At 47.2% G+C, this 17,608-nt stretch overlaps 2 protein-coding genes across 5 annotated transcripts in view; one reads left to right on the forward strand and one right to left on the reverse strand.

Annotated features, from left to right (window-relative positions):
* The window catches only part of RSPH14 (radial spoke head 14 homolog), a 62,421-nt gene that overhangs the window by 3,169 nt on the left and 41,644 nt on the right, over positions 1-17,608 (reverse strand). The window lies entirely within an intron of this gene.
* GNAZ (G protein subunit alpha z) overlaps positions 9,514-17,608 on the forward strand; it is a 40,375-nt gene continuing 32,280 nt past the window's right edge. The window contains exon 1 of the mRNA XM_083478828.1: positions 9,514-9,879. The gene's annotated coding sequence lies outside the window, so the exon portion shown is untranslated. The remainder of the gene's footprint in view (positions 9,880-17,608) is intronic.

The following is a 17,608-nucleotide window of genomic DNA, read 5'->3' on the forward strand; positions in this document are numbered from 1 at the left end:
GCCATGGCAACAGGTTTGGGAGCATGAAATCTCTCCTCAGAGCCAAACAGCCTTGAACTCATTGGAAAGCCTCTTGATTAGCCCCACAGATCTCTCGACTGCAGCATCACACGCGGTTCCTGTGCTACCGAGCAACTTGAGGAGTAGGGGTCTCAAGAGCAACACCTTCACCACCAGCAGCTGAAATCAGGGTGTGTGTGGTCTTAGGAGGCCAGAGTCCATAAGGCCTCTCTCTTGAGAGAGGTGCTGGAAGTAACACAGGTCTCTGGCTCAACCCTTGGTCTTGATCTTGGCCTGTTGATTGACCACACTTGTGAAGCATGTCTTGGGCTGCAGCTGATTACTTGTGCTCCCTCTTGGTTGTTTGGGGCACTGCTGTACCCTCATCCCAGCTCTCCTTGGTGAGGATAGGAGGCTCAGATCGCCCCCAGGACTGGCATCCCAGCCCCTAAGGGCACCTGCTGGAGCTTGACAGAGGCTGAAGGTAAGCAGAGTCCCTGTAAATTTCCTTAGGAATGTAAAACAAGCCTGATGGGTCAGGCTAATGGCCCATCCAGTCTAGCATCCTGTCCTCAAAATGGCCAACTAGATGCCCCTAAAGGGAATCCCACAAGCAGGACCTGAGCCTAAGAGCAACTCTCCCCTCATGTGGGACAGTCAGCCCCATATTGCATGGGACTGTTCTTGTTTTGAACAGGGAGGTGTGTGCTCTTGGAGCCCTAGTCAATCCTGCTAGAGGTCCTGTGGATGGGAGTGTCTATGACAGGCATGAGAAAACTCGGCCCTCCAGATGTTTGGGGACTACAACTCCCATTATCCCTAGCTAACAGGACCAGTGGTCAGGGATGATGGGAATTGTAGTCCCAAAACATCTGGAGGGCTGAGTTTGCCTGTGCCTGGTCTATGAGGAGCCTGGGCAGAATTCAGGGAGGACCAGGGTTAGGATCTCTGAAGCCCTCTAGAATGAGGCAAGGCAGAAATGGGGAAATGACTCCAGGGCGGCCTTGGGCTGAATGCATCTAGCATCCAAGTTTGGTGGAAAAGGAGTTAAATGAACCTGTTTCTGTTTGCTTGCTTGTTTGAAACGTTCTCCTGGCTTGGAAAGGCAGGTGTTGGAGCAGAGAGAGCCAACGTGTTGCCCTCACTGGATGTTCATAGAATCATAGAATTGCAGAGATGGAAAGGATGACGAGGGTCGTCTAGTCCAGTTCCCTGCAATGCAGGAATCTTTTGCCCAACGTGGGGCTTGAACCCATGACCCTGAAAGTCTCGTGCTCTATTGACTGAGCTATTTGTCTCAACTCCTAGCAGCCCTAGCTGCCAGCCTGCCTAATGGTCAAGGATAATGGGAGTTGTAGTCCAGAAAATCTGCAGGACACCATCTGGAGGGCTACCCCTGGACTGGGATAAATAACATTTACAAGAGTAATTGGCTGGAATAAGCATCAATGTTTTGAATATGACAAGAATCAAGGAAAGGAGGTCTGGTTATATTTCAAACTGCACTAAGGGAGAAAAAGTGCAGACATAATTTAAAAATGCCCTGCTCAGAGCTTCATGTACAAAAAAAAAAAAAAAAGAGTCCATGCTGGTCTTTCTATATATAACTAACCTAGTTCTGCAGTTGATTTTAAAGAGAGCTAGCTGGAAGATGAATGGAACCTGACTACTGTAAAGCTTGCCATGAAAGGTGAAAAATTAGGGGGAAAGCAGGTTTTCCATTGTGTTTGTGTCTCAATATCTGCATGTGCGCGGAAAAACCAGGTTATGGTACAATCATCACTGATATGCTCCCTCAAGCAGGGCAATTTCATTTGGAGTTTCTGAGACAACTTTGCAAGGAAATGCATCTGCATTTGGGAACAACGGCCATTTTTGTCTCTTGGTGTGGGTTAATACTTTTTTCTTCCCCAAACCAAGACGCAAAGGGTATAGGGCAGCACATAAATCTAATAAATAATCATAATCATAATTTTCTACCCTATGTGAATTTGTAACCAATGTTATATCAGATTAGTGATCATCACTTCCCCAAAGAATCCAGGGAGTTGTAGTTTATCGAGGGTGCTGAGAATGTCCTGCGGAAGAATATGCCAAGGGGGAAATGACTATTTAACCCATTTAAATCTTAAAAAGCAGAGACATCACCTTGCCAACAAAGGTCCGTATAGTGAAAGCTATGGTTTTCCCAGTAGTGATGTATGGAAGTGAGAGCTGGACCATCAAGAAGGCTGATCGCCGAAGAATTGATGCTTTTGAACTATGGTGTTGGAGGAGACTCTTGAGAATCCCATGGATTGCAAGAAGATCAAACCTCTCCATTCTGAAGGAAATCAGCCCTGAGTGCTCACTGGAAGGACAGATCCTGAAGATGAAGCTCCAGTACTTTGGTCACCTCATGAGAAGAGAAGACTCCCTGGAAAAGACCCTGATGTTGGGAAAGATGGAGGGCACAAGGAGAAGGGGACAACAGAGGACGAGATGGTTGGATAGTGTTCTCGAAGCTACCAGCATGAATTTGACCAAACTGCGGGAGGCAGTGGAAGACAGGAGTGCCTGGCGTGCTCTGGTCCATGGGGTCATGAAGAGTCGGACACAACTAAACAACTAAACAACAACAACAACAAAATCCATACTGTAGGGTTGCCCCTTAAGATTTACAAAAGGCATGGACCCACCTCTAGACAACAAATGTCAAGTTGCTAGCTAAAGGGCTTCCTGTGGGTGGAGTCAGGGTTCTAATTTTGTCTTGCTCTGTTGCTTGCTCTTACAGGGTGGTAATGTGAATTGAACATGTATCTGGCCCTGGGGCAATTGTAAAATTAACATTCTGGAATCTGAGCAGTCCCAGAGTTGTAAGGCCTGAGTTCAAGCCACCTGGCACCGGAGGAATGTATGGGTGTGCCAGTTATATGACTTCAGCTTGCAGTGGAAGGAAAAGAATGTGATGCACACCCAGTCGGAATCCATCAAAACTGAGGGCTGAAGTTGACATAACACAGGTGGTCAGCAGTCAAGGTCTCCTGTGTTCGTTTGTTTAAAAGAAGAAGAAACAAGCACTTAGCAGCTGAGGATTGGAGCAGGTAGGACTAGATGGCACCGTTTTAAGTGGCATTGGGAGTGGGATAAAGGAAGGGAACTGATTCTCCGGCACTGTTTCTAAGAGCTAACTCCCACTCACTGCTATTAGCTTTGCAGGGAAAGTGTGTGGGTGCCTGTATGGTTCCTGTGTGTCTCCCCCAAAGAACTAATAGTACCTATGGGGTGGGGGTGGGGACACACGACTTAGATGGGGAGTGTCAATTCTCTCTTCCCCAGTGTTCCTCCCTGGTCTTTGAACCAGATGAGCGGGGCTGCTGCGGGTCTGATGATGCCTAGGTTGGCTCATAAATACTTGAGAACTGTGCTTTGGCACAACTGAGTTGCCTGTTCCTGGACTGTATTCTGCCATTTGTGGCTCAGGAGGAATGGCCTTGACTGGGGCACCATTTGGCTAAGGCCCTTTTCTTAGGGCGGAACCTCAGCTTGGGAACTCTCTCCCCCTGGAAGCAGGAATGGCTTCAACATTAAAAGAAAACGATGGCTGGGAATCCAAGGACTAGGAATGTGGTGGGGTGGCCACTCCAGAGCAAAGCTAGGACACCCCGATTCTCCTTTCAGCCCCTGCAGCAGTGGAAATGCGGCCGACACCAAGTACAGAAGGTGGGTTTTGCTTGAGTTTCAAATGCTCCCCCGTGTGGGAATGTGGCCGATGGGCTCCAAAGACCTCAGCTACACAAAGGTGCCTGGACGGACACGCAGGCAGGTGCATGCTAGTCTCCCCTGTGAAAACGCAATGAAGGAAAACCTTTGCGCCTGCATCTTCCACCCGCATTGCATGCCTCCACTGTTATTCTTGTAGCCAAAAAAAATCAGCTTTCACATGAGTGGATGAACAGCATGTTGATAAACAAATACACTGACAAGGAGTGCAGGGTTCCTATCTGCTGCTCTACAAAGGAAAAGGCGTTGCCATGGAAACTGTCTTAGCGCTTTACTTCTCAGCAAATGCCCCTCCATTCCACATATTGACCACAGCCCGGGTAGGAATGATTGTGCCGGGTCCCGTGTTTCCAGCAGTCCCTTTTAGCCACGGACCTTTCTGTCAGGTGACCCTCGGGACCTGCCTTTGTAAGGAGACGCACTTCTGGTGCACTGGCAGGTGGGGAGGGATGTCACTGTCTTTTTGCTGCTCCGGAACTCCAGAGGGCAAAGTGAAAAGGGCAGAAGGCCTGATGCTGGCAGGTGGGGAGCAAGAAACAATGTACGGCACTGGCAAATGTTCCTGCTGGGCTGAGAAGGATGGAGGAAGAGGCCAGAGAAGGGAATCGGGCAGGAGGAAAGGAAGTGGGCACAGGGTCCATCTACAAGGTGCCAGGGAGACCCTGGCACAAGTCCCTGTTGGGCCAGGGTTTGCCCTTGCAATACTTTTGAAGGGTATGGGTAATTTCAGCCCTGTCTCTGAATCCTTAAATTGTCATGACAAACAGGCCCTAGATGAGAAAGGGCAACGAAAAAACGAGGCATGTGAGATTGTGAGGCTGTTCGGTTTAGAACAAAAATAGTAAAGATGATAAAATGATGAATGGCAAATTGCTAAAAGAACACAGAGAGGTTGCCAGGCTAATAACCACTTGAGATTAGTCAGAGATACATATGCCACACTTGGAAGAGGAGGCATTGTGACAAATGAACAACAACCAGATTGAGGATGAAACATCCCTAAACCTCAGCTTTGGAGGAATAAGAAGACAGTGATGCCCTGATCTTAAACAATAGTATACCTATAATGTGGACTTGGCTGGGCAGGATCACAGCCACCCCAAAATTTAGCTTTCACTCTGGAGTATTTCATATCCACCTTCTCAGCCCATTTTATTTCAAACGCTCCAAGTTATCACATCTTTGTTATAATTTTTAAAGGGGGAAGCTCTTGATTCAAATGTATACTCATATAACAAACACATAGAACCATTGAATTGTTGAGTTGGAAGGGACCCTCAGGATCATCTAGTCCAGAAATATGCAGCTGTCGACTTCCGGGTTAGCGCCTCCGGCAATGGCAGATTTCCTCTGATCGGGAGGAATCCGCTTCGTGGAAATTAGGGTCTGGACCGCCACGGCGAGGTGGAGACCCATCAAAAACCACAGGTGGGAGAAGCCTGTGGATGTGGGATTCAGCAGGCACCTTTTGCGCCTCCCCTACTCGCGGGGAAACCCGGTTTTGGGGATCCGGAGCGATGTGGGGTGAGCGGCGCGGTGCTTCGAATCGACTGCTCTTTTCACGGAGTGAAGCCGCATTGCTGTTGCCGGAGAGCGCTGACTTTTTCCTGTGGACAATTGGACTTTAAACAACTACCCGTGAGTAGAACGGAAAACTGGACTATGAAACATCTTAATTTGGTACCGAAGCGGGAAGGTTCTAAACAGGAAGTCCGCCTTCCGCTTTTGTAAATAGATTGAAGCAAAGACATTGCAAGCTAAAGTCTGGAAAGTCTTTTGTAAAGGATTAAATCTCCATCGGCTAAAACTACTAACCCCCCCTTGGAAGCAGAAGAGGGGGGAAATCTTAGATTGTTCAAGCCTGCAGGAGAGAGAGTAAAGATAAATTTCCACCGCCTTGAACCTGGGCACAGGTTGCTAGGAAGACAGACGTTTTGGGAAAGTTCATTGACTGTTAATAAAACATTTGTTGACAGATAGTTAAAAAAGAGAAACATATTGATTCCAATGTTTCCTTTTGCATTTAAAAGGAACAAAATATTTGAAAAACGAAAGTAATTTTGTTGCTGGATCTGCTTTTAAAAGGACGGATACAAATAGAAATTGTTTCCCCTAGAGGGAGCTTTTGAAACTGTTGTTGGAGTCGATCTGGGGAATTCTCCAGCTGTAGAGATTAAAGATTGTGAGAACCAGACATTGACCTTGAACAAGAATGTGCCCAGAAGAAGCCTTAGTGATTGCTTTTTGCAAGACAAGCGCTTTATTGGAACAGCTACATGAGAATATGGATTTGATGACTGTTGCAGTTAATAATTTTGGACAAACAGTGAATACCTATATAGAAACCTCTCAGGAACCGACCCAGGAATCTGCTTTGACAGGGCAAGTTGTGCAGAAGACAAAGGAGGAGGTTGCTGCTATTGAACCTCAAGTAATACAAGTGGAGAGAGCCGCAGCCTTGCAGGAACATAAGCTGTTGTTTTTGATGACCGAACCTGGAGAAAGTCAGATTTGGAGAGATGGAGTCTCGTTTGGATTGGAGATGGGAAATTGGATAGATCCTCCTATGTAGGGCTGTTCTGGCTTCTGGGATCTGGTTCTGCGCCAGGGGGAGTCTGGAGTTGTCGGGGCCTTTAACTTTGGAGGGACTTTGAAACATGCCTCGAAATACCTTTTGGATTTTAGTGCTGACTATGGAGAATGGGCTGACCTGTCGAGAAGGGATAAAGACATTGTTAGGTTGGAGTCTCCCCGAGATCTACTCCTCAGCGATAAAGGAAGGAAATTAAGAACAAGATCAGCAGAAGACAAAATAAAGTGCAGGTATAAATATGAAGAAGATCTGCAGAAGGGACATGGAAAAGAGTTAAGAGCCTCGGATAGAAGATCACCAGGTTGATGGACTAAATGGAATGGATAGAAAGGACTGACAGAACCCGAGACCAGGAAGAAGAGACGGTGGATGAAGATTGGAAGAAAGTTTAAAAATTCTTTTAGAGAAATATTGTAAAATTAATGAGTGTTAGAAAAAATGTTGGAATGAAACTATTTGGCTTTAGTAGAAATGCTATAAGGAGTTATGTACAAATAAGTTTTAAGTTTTAGGGCTTTTTATGGTAAGATAAGGTTAAAATAAATTAAGACAATTTAATGACAGAACATAGTGAAAGATGGAAAGGATTTGCTGAGATAATTAATAACTAGAATACAAAAAAGGGAGGTGTGAGGAGGTCGATGAAGCAAGATAACGAAAGATAAAGATTTGGGAATATTGGATTTGTTTTTTATTTTTTGTTCGCTTTTGTTTTTGGTTTTGATGTATTGTGTGTTTTGTTCTCTTCTGTCTTTTTATTGACTTGTATTGTTTAATTTCTTTTTTTTCTTTCTTTTCTTTTTCTTTTTTTATCTGCAATTTTGAATTCTCAATAAATATCATTAAAAAAAAACAACAGAAATATGCAGCTGTCATGTATGGGGAAGCATGCCGTTGCACACCGAACTAACCCAAGAAGAGCCTGGCTGCTGCTGGATCAGACTGAAAGGGGGCTGATCTACTCCACCATCCCATTTCCCATCCCGATCCCAACCCCCCAGTGGGGACAGGGTGCCACAGCCCCTCTTCTGCTGCTGCTATCCAGAGCCTGGTATTTGGAGACGTGCTGCCTCTGAATCAGGAGGCAGTTTACAGCCATGGCCTTTATCCTCAATGATTTTTTCTAACTCCCTTTTAAAGCTGTTCAGTCTTATGGACATCACCATGTCTTGTGGTAGCAAAATTCCGTAGCTTAAATCGCATGACGACGTGCTTCTTTTTGTCTGCTGTGAATGTCCAGCCATCAGATCCCACCAGTGTTTATGTGAACTTAGGGGAGTTGTGCTCCCAAAATGCATTGTTTCACACCAACACTGAAGCAGAATTGCAATTTTAATGCTCATTCACCCAGTTCAGAGAATGTATGCGTAAACAAGGGCACCAAAAAGAAAATACGATCAATTGCCCATCAGAGAGTAGAGTATTCCTTAAACATGGTCCAATGGCAGTGAAGCCCCTCCAGCTCAGTCACACTTGTGATTGCCCAGCAGGCGGAAACTTTTCCTTACTAGCTGACTACTGATGGAATGGAGTCATTTTGGTGTCATGGCCTTGGGAGCTGATTTTCCAATTTTAGTGAGTTTCTTGGCTGCCTTCCTATGTGGGCACTGTTGCCATTACAGTCCCTAATGGGTGGGCTGTGGTACGATTTGCAGGAATCCTACGGGCACGCCTGCTGTTTTTCTGGCATTTTTGCATGTTGGGCATTCCCGGACTGGGTGCTCTGAGGAAACCGCAATGCACCCACCAGAATTGGCCTCATGTACGAAAAGTTTGCTTGGCCCATCTTCCATTGAAATACTTAACATGTCAATACATAAACAACTGGCAGCTGTAAAGAGTTATTCCAAAGTAATATCAGACATTATTTCCATACTCCTAAACATTTCACTGTTGTTCCAATTACAATATGGTGCCTATGTTTCATTTATAATTAAGGCACACTGATTGTGGCAGCCATCTTGGATTTTTAAATTTCCATTTTCTCAGCAACCCAGAGGCATAAGCTGCTGGTTTATGCACCAAGACATGCATCATTTAATGCTCTATGAACCTGATTTTGCACTGTTGCCTCAACTAGGTTTCAGTTGGCTGCTCGTTTTCAACTGAGGCTTCTAAATCCTTTGGGATAAGCGTTAATAAGCCTAACATTAGCTTGTCATTAAAATTTCATCAAAGTGGTTGAAGGGTAGGGTTGCAAGAGCAAGTTTATGCTGGTAATCGGCAGCACTAGATGAGTTTCTAAGACATCACATCCCACCTTGACTTCCACCTTTAGTTTTAGAGTCAAAGCAAAAGCTTCTTGTTCGTTTTTTATTATGGATTTTGTGTTCTCATTTTGTTTTTATATGTTGTGAATTTTGGATGAAGGGCAGTAAACAAATTTAATAAACAACAATAAGAAGTCTACCCCAAGAACCAGGAAGATATGGATCCAGCAGACTGAAAAAAATTCCCCTGAAACAACCCCCAAAATTGGGAAATCTCTCTTGTTGCATCTTATGCCCCTTGGCCAGTACTATTCTCAGTCCAACCTACTTTACAGGACAGTTGTTAGGGGGAAATAGGGCAACCATTGCACAGGTTGAGCTGAGGGCAATGGGGGGCATGGTGCCAGAATGGGCTTACTGGTTGTAGGTTAAAGAGGATCCCCAAGAAGTCATACCTCGCCGGTAAGCCATCTGGCTACAAAACTGGGTTAGACACAGGGATTAAGTACAATCTGCAAAGGAGCCCTTTGCCCTGAGGGGCAGCTGCTGCTCTGCCCATCTTGTCCTTGAGGTCAGGCTTCGACGATGGGGCCTCTGCGGTCAGCTGCCCCAGGGATGCCAGGCTCCCAGGAAACTACTGCACCCCCGATCCCACCCCAGGGAAGCCAGGGAGGCCAACCGAGCCTTTGCACCCCGTTGCGACGGGGTTGCTTGGCGCCTATGACCCGGGCGAGGTGCCCCCTGGCTGCCAGCCAAGGGAGAGGCCCGTGGAGCCGCTGGGGGGGGGGGCTTGGCGGCTGGGAGAAGCGTGCCGCGCTCGGGGGCCTTTGAGCGAGCCGGCCCCGTGCAGCCTCGCCGGGCCCCCACGTGGCAGCCCCGCTGCCTGGGCGCGCGAGTCTCCTGCGCGCACGGCGCCGGCGCGCTCCGCCATTGGCGAGGGCGCGCGCCAATCCGGGCGTCGGCCGGCCAATCGGGGCGCGCGGAGCCTCTGCGGCGCGCCAGCCCCTCCTGCGCCCGAGGCTCCCGAGCGTGGTGTGCTGTGGCGCGCGGCTGCGGGGAGCCACCGAGCAGCCCCAGCGCCCGGCCCGCCGCCCGCCCCGCCCCGCCCCTGCTCCAGCTCCTCCTGCGGCACCGGTGGTAGCAGCAGCAGCAGCAGCCAGACGAAGGCGAGGCACGCATCCCGCGCCGGTGCCCGTCCCGCGGGGAGGATGGGAGCCCTGGCGCTGACGAAGCCCGGCGGCGGCGGCAGCAGCAGCAGCAGCAGCCGCGGAGAAGGAGGCGGCTGCCTGCCCCGCCTCTGGCGCCTGTGAAGAGGTAGGTGCTGCTTGGCCGCGCTCCCGCCGGGGAACTAGGTCAGGGCGAAGCCGCGGCGAGGGCTGCTTGGGACGGGGATCCCCGCCAGAGATGCCCTTTGCGCCGGGGCCGGGGTGGGGGTGGGCTAGGCTACCGCCGGGCTCTTGGCTTCCGCGTGGCCAAAGCGACGCCAACGCCTCCCGCGAGGCTCGGCCTCCGCAGCCCGGCAGGGCGGGGAAGGGGGCGCCTGGGGCAGGAAGGCAAGACGTCGGCTGCCCGCTTTCCCGGGCAGGCTCGGCCTTCCTTCGCGCAAGCGGGATGGACAGCTCCTCTCGGGCAGGCGATTTGCGGGCGGGAGGCCTTTTGCGGGAGGAAGGCGCCTGCGGTGGCACCTGAGCGGGGAAGCCTCCCTGGCGACCGGGCTGGTCCCTGCTGCTGCTGCTCAGTTTGCGCGCGTCCTCCCGCCCTGCGTGCGCCAGACAGCGCTTGACCTCCCGATTTCATGCTGTGCCATTGAGCACCCCCCACGCCCTCTCCACGAGGATCGTTTGCTTGGGTGCCAGGGAGAGAGACATGCCTGCAACCTCCTCTTGGGCCGGGCACCAGAGGCAGGTCGCCACACCCTCCGGGGGACTGTCTGGATCGATTTTGCTGCAAAGCATGGAAGCAGATCAGGCCAGCGGGGCCCAGCGACGTGAGGGTTGTGGATTTCACATCACCGAAGCTGACACACCTTTTGCCGTTTTGGGCAGGTGGTGCTTAACTGGGCTTAGGGATGCATGATTCTCTCTTCTCGCCTAACGTGTGCTGGCTGGGGCTGGGGTCTGTCTCCATCCCCTCTCTAGTTGGTGCTTGCGGCTGGATGGGATTCAGACTTACTGTGGCAGGAGACTGTATGCCACTGGCATGGCTGTCGCCTGATTGGGTTGGGAAATGGTCCACCGAAAAAGGAAGGAGCCCTGCCCTTGGATGGAGGACACTCTGAGAGCAGAGGCCCAGAGAGGTGGCATGGGACCCCCTCCCATGGGGAGGGCCAGCACCTGGGCTGAGTAGTCAGGAAAGGATGAGAGGGCCCTTCTTGGCAAGATGGTCTCAAGTGTAGGATTCTCCTCTCCTCCTGACTTACTGCCTCAGTAAGTCTATCTGCTTGCACATCAGATCTTTTGAGAGAAGCCCTCCAAAAACAAGCAAATCATTGGACAGGACATGAAGAATTTTGCAAGAGAAAACCTGGCTTTTGTGTTCATCTTCGGGCAGTTGACATAGTCAAGCGATTTAAGGCTGCCCGCTAATGGTGGAGTAAACTGCTCTGTCTTTGGGCCTTCCAGGAGTAGGGCATGTCTTTTGATGTAGCCATGGTACCCTCCCTTCCAAAAATCGAAAAATAATTGTTCCAGAGGCGCTTCAGGTCTGAAATAGTTGGGTCTGGTGGCACTTTTTTTTAGTTATGTTTACATTTATTTATTTATTTATTTATTTATTTATTTATTTATTTAATACATTTCTATATTGCCCTTCATCAAAGGATCACAAAGTGGTTTACAATGTAAAAACACAAAAATACATAGCGCAGTGACAAACAAAAACAATACCCCTCCCAAAAGGGTAACACACTGCAGTAATCTAACTTAGAGGTTAACAGAGCCTAGACAACAGAAGTTAGGCTATCCATGTCCAGATAGGGATGTAGCTGGTCCACCAGCCAAAGCTGATGGAAGGCCTTTGCCACAGAGGCCACCTGAGCCTCAAGTGACAGCAATGGACCAGAAACGACCCCCAAGCTGCGTACCCGCTCCTGCAGAGGGAGTGTAACCCCATCAAGAGCAGGCAACCTCCTAGCCATCTGGTCTAGGGAACCACCTACCAACAGTGCCTCAGTTATGCATGCATTATGTTAGCTTTCATTGGCTGGCCAGGTAGAATAAATAAATAAAGTTCTAGACACAAGTACAGGATGGGACTTTGCCCTCCTCATTTCAGGAAGTGTACCAGGTGTGGGAAATATTGGTGTCAGTTGGAATTTCTTCTTCTGTGGACACAGTCCATTTATATACCAGTTAGATACATGGTTTAAAAAGTGACTGAGCTGGCATCGGGAGGTTAATAATGTACCACTTACACATTCAAGTGTGTTAATCAGCAGGGCAACAATGCAGTGTCTCCTCATTTTGCCATAATCTTATTAGCCGTTTTTGACTGGCTTGCTTTCCCACACTGAAGAAGCTTCTTTGCTCCAAGGAGCTCCCGGGAAGGCAGAATTAGCGTCTTCCAGGAAACAAAGCTTGATCCAGGCAGTGGAAGGTTTTTGTCACCAATCTTGATATAGACAGGCTGGCAGTGCTGAACAACTTCACAGGAGGCTTTTAGAGACGTCGCTGGCTCACTGACAAAATCCACTGATATCACTGGTGCTGATTTCCAAGCCATAAGATAGACTTCTTTAATATTTTCGTTCTTGTAGAATATGTGGCCTCATTTCACAGTATCGGCAGTCACAAAATCATGCGGCTTCAAGTGCAACTGGGTGTCCTCTGCCATCCACCACAGGGCAAGGGACTCCAGAAAAATAAGGGCTGATTTCCTCCTGCTGCATGTGCAGTTCACATTCCAGTACGTTTCCGAGCACGATTCAAAGTGTTGGTGCTGACCTTTAAAGCCCTAAACGGCCTCAGTCCTGTATACCTGAAGGAGCGTCTCCACCCCCATCGTTCAGCCCGGACACTGAGATCCAGCGCCGAGGGCCTTCTGGCGGTTCCCTCATTGCGAGAAGTGAGGCTACAGGGAACCAGACAGAGGGCCTTCTCGGTAGTGGCGCCCGCCCTGTGGAACGTCCTCCCATCAGATGTCAAAGAGATAAATAATTACCTGACATTCAGAAGACATCTTAAGGCAGCCCTGTTCAGGGAAGTTTTTAATATGTAACGCTGTACTGTTTTTAACACTGATTGGGAGCCGCCCAGAGTGGCTGGGGAAACTCAGCCAGATGGGCAGGGTATAAATAATAAATTATTATCATTATTATTATTATTATTCCATGCCTCAGGTAATAATTGAGAGATCCAGGTAGTTGAAAGTCAGTTTCTATAAAGCTAAATAAAATAACCTCCGTTCAAGTCCTTGGCACTCTTCTGCTGTCAGATTCGTTGAGCAAAGAGGCAAACATTACAAGCCCATACATAACTACTCAGAAGTAAGCCCCATGGAGGTCTATTGGCCTTACTCACAGGTAAGCGGGCATAGGACTGCAGCCTAAGTCTGCAATCATATGTACACTTGCCTGGGAGTAGGCCCAGTTGAATTTAACTCTGACTAAAAGCGCATTGGCTCAGACTGTAGCATTCGATTTTAAGTGGTTAAACCTTTATATTCTGGTAAAATGGAAGGTTTAAGGTTGTAAAGTGGTGGTGAAACAGGCTAAGAGGCTTCAGTCCTGCACACAGTGAGTTTGCTTTAAATTTCTCAGATTAAATCTTCCCCTATAACTTTTCAACCATATATTACTATGAATATTTCAATAAAAGGGGAATGGTTTCATCCAGTTCCGCAGAAACATTTCCGTAATCAGTCAACATGTCCAGATCTTTAATTGGCATGAATGCAGCTTTCCAAAGATGAGCCCATGCACTTTTCACAGCAAACAAAAGCTTTTGTATGAACAATTTAGTTGCCCCTTGAAATCAAGAGAGTTCAAAATGACTTGATACTTCAAATGTTAACACTTTCCCCATTATTCCCACCACTTGGGTTGAAGAGACTTGAAGAAAAGGGCAAGTCCAACAAGAAAGTTAGAAATCTGCACTGTTGGTATGTCATTTCCAGAAACTAAAAGTGACAGTTCAGTAAAGGATTTTGTTCAGCTTTTCAGGAGTAATATAGGAGTAAGATTACTGTTTTGTACACCGGATATATATATAGTGGTTAAGCAACGTACAACAGGAATTGCCTGATGCATGGTTCTTTGCTGATGTCCTTTTTGATTGACGTGTTGGATCCATCAGTCATACAATTTTCTCAATTTCATATTGCAGTTACCTTATAATTGAGAAATTGCTCTAGTTTCCTGAACTCTCCCCCCTCCTTAAATTATTTGTGAGAGATAACCGAATATGTGTCATCAAATGCCCCAAAGGGTCTTAATTAAATGTATTCTCTCTCATGACAATGGCCAGTGGCAGTGTTTGCAGTCTTAGCTTGTTTCTCCCCTGATCCCCTAAAATCGGTTTTAAAAGCTGAGGTGGAATGAGTTGCTTCTGCCCAAGTGACCTTTCTCTCTTGTAGAATCTCGAAAGGAATTCATATTGATTAATTTTCCAGCCCAAAGCATGCACCTGATGTCTCTTGAGGGATCCATACCCAGAGTCACTGAATTTGTGCTGCCTTATAGTATTAACAGAGGCTAGTGTGCACATGATCATCCTTTTCTGCAGGGTGGATAACAGACCTAGAATATTTTCCAGCATACAAAGATTCAGCATTTTCTTCCAGTAACAATTCACTTTTGATTGTAGAGGCATAATGAATAACAGCAAACATGTTGGATTCAAAGTATTGTTTACTATTCCAGGCCAAAGGTTACCAACCCATTCTTGACTTGAACCATGCTGAAGATTCAGCCACCTTTCCATGAGGGAGCTTGTGCTTTGCTAATCTCTCGCACCTTCACTTGGGTTTTACTCAGCTGGGCTGGACTTCTCCATAGTAACTAGAAGGTCAAATAGCCTAAGAACTTGCCGAGGTACAACTCTGAAAGGCTATGATCAGATAAAGCCTCTGATGGCCTGTGCTGACATGGCATTGCTTAGGAACCACTGAGAAGAAATCCCTTATGGTGAAGGAGTTCAGGAAGATGGAGTTTTGTGAGCACAACATATGCATCTTAGTATGAACAAGGATGTGTTTGGATGCCCCTACTTCACCAGGCTCTCTATGTGCAGCCTGGCATCCAGGGGTGTTCTGGTCCTCCTGTGAGTAAGCCTCTCCTGTGTGAAGCCTTTGTGGATCAAGTTGTTCTGGGCCTGACCTGTCAGTCTAGCAAATGGTTGTTCATTCCAGAAGTTGGAGGTTATCTCATTGGTTCCATAAAACAGCAAGTGAGGGGTGGCAAGAAGGCAGTGATTCTGCCACTGGTGATGGTGGGAAGAGAGACTTTATTCTGCAAACTGGCTGTTCTTGTGCCTATCTCCTTCTGCCCTGCAGTGCAGAAGAGTCTCTAAAATCTTGGAGCTCCCAACTAGTTCTGTGGTGTGCAGAAAGTTGAACATGGTGTTGTAGAAGAGGATTGTGTCAAAGCTTCAATTTTTTCCAAATACAGTAGAAAAGACTCAGCTGAGAAGATTTTCAAAAGCAGTATAAGAGGTGGTGGGGTCTGCTACTTAATGCACAGGGTACGGGGTGGAGGGATGCTAAATAAACTTCTTGGACTTTAGCCATTGCTCCTGAGACTAGCCCGGTAAAAATGTCACTACTAAATGGAATAAAAACACCTTTTGAGTCACTTGTAACCTCTTCCCAAAGACTTTCCACCTGTAATCTGGCAAGGGGTCAATTCTTGTAGAGGATCCAGAGAAGGCACCTTGTGATAGGGGGAGAAATTCAATTTCAAGGCGAACCTACCTAATTTGCACTTTCTGAAACTGCACATGAACTGAATTTTGCAATGCAGGTCTCCAACTAAACAGTGTGTTAACAAAAATGCATACACTGGAGCGAACTGTGTGCAAAAAGAATGTACTGGTGAAAATAACACAACTGTATTATATTGGGGAAACTGCTTTGTAAAAATGTTTATATTAACAAGATAGCATTAAAAATGTGTATCAGGAGAAACTCACATTAAAATACAGGTGAATTTTCGTAATTTTTCATTGAAACCATTTCCCCCCACAAACTGATTTGGAATAATGGAGAACTGAAGTTAAGATCTGAAAAAATGAGAAACTGAGAGGAAGCAAAATTGTCTAATCCACCCCTCCCTACTCATCACTTCAATTTCCAAGTACCAGTGTGCTCTGTTATATGGCCAAGCATAACTGAACTGATTTTTGTATCAGCTGAAGTCTGTTGCAGTGGAATGGAAGGGCACAGAGGGGCATCAGGTCAGCTTAACTGGGTGACTGATGTTTCCAGCAGAGATTAACTTGATCAGGCCACTTATTGTTCCTCACACAGCTATAGAAAGCCACACATGAGGAGGAGCCTGTTGCGTTCCCCTCGCCTTCAGCAGCAGCCTGAAGAGGTGCCTGCCTTTGCAATCTTGCTGACGTGGGAGCAAGTCCAAGTTTGCAAATGAAGCTGCTGATGGCATTACAGTGATGCTACGCCAGCAAATAAGTTGCTAAGAATATTTGGGAATGGGGTGTAAGATGGGCTGTCTTTTTTAGGAGCTGCCCTAAGCATCATCTTTTTGTTTTGTTTTGTTTTTCTTACATAATTCTAGCTAAATTAGATTTGTAGGCTTCGGGAGAAGCAGTAATTGGCTGATGTGAATTGCATGCAGCAGTGATTACCTCACCCTGATTCATAAAGCCTAATATGGAGAATAAGAGCAAGTCTGCCAGTGACATCTTGGCAACTGAGGCGGAAAATCCAAATGGTGCCCTCCTTTACAGTTCTGTTTTTAAAATGCCGGTAATTTAAGGGTGGCCCAAATCTGCCACTTCGGGTGGCTGCCGCTCTCCATCTGAGCCAGTCGAAAGAGAGTAATCATTGCTCTGATACCATTTATAGCTGAGCTGAGCATAAGAGAGGTGATGAACATGTACCCCTGGTCTGCTGCTCTTCCTTCCCATGAGGTACATCTAATCCTAATGAGATGGTTCGGTTTTATTCCAACTTCTTGAGAAGGAAGTTAGTTGAAATCAGAGCAGGCTTTCTTTCTGGGAAGGGAGAAATGGAGGCAAGGCCTCAGTATACGTAACTAATTAACAGAGCCTGCCCTCACCTCACCTCTTTCTTTCGAAGCACTGCGGAACCAGCCAGGTACTCACTTGGACCTATTCCAAGAACTATGGAACTCACAACAGCTATGTGCAAAGGTTGGTTCTCTTAAAATGATCATCTCCTCCGGGTGCCTTTTAGCCTAATCCTGCATGCAGTTACTTGGAGGTGCCCCACTACATCCAGTGGGAATTACTCTTGAGTGAGTGTGGTCAGGATTGCAGACGCAGTCTGGGATACTAGCATCACTCCAGGTGTCACGTGAAACCTTCCAAACATGCGGCACAAAGATAATCTCTCCCTTTTACAGTAGGTCCCCCCCTCCACAGAATTAGGCCATCTTCTCTTTTCCCTGCCCCCACCCCCAAATTTAGACCACTTGCAAAAAAATAACCATGTTTAAGCCCATGAGCTTAAGGTTGAACTGCTGTTAGAAGTATAGGACTGGGGTGCAGCTGTAAGATTTGTCAATTCCAGCGCTCTAAATTTTCTTACTTCACCAGTCTTAAACTCAGGTCTCCACATTTCTACAGCAATTTGCATTTAAATAAAAATAAAAATCCACACGAAAGTCCAGCATTTTGTGTAACACCCCCCCCCCAAGCAAACACATTTTGTATGCAATTTTGGCTAATACACACATTTCTGTGAGCTGCTTCCCTAATAGAATTCATTTGTTTCAGATCGCGTATTGGTTTGATAGGTGTGAATTTGGTAGTTTCTCATTAAAGTGCAAACCACGATGAGCTTCTTCTGAGGTGCTGAGGCCCCTTCTCAGCACTGCAGATGCTACACTGTGCTGCAAGCCTGGGGG

The sequence above is a fragment of the Podarcis liolepis genome (genome assembly GCF_965112155.1).
Source record: "Podarcis liolepis genome assembly, chromosome: 15".
Taxonomy (NCBI): domain Eukaryota; kingdom Metazoa; phylum Chordata; class Lepidosauria; order Squamata; family Lacertidae; genus Podarcis; species Podarcis liolepis.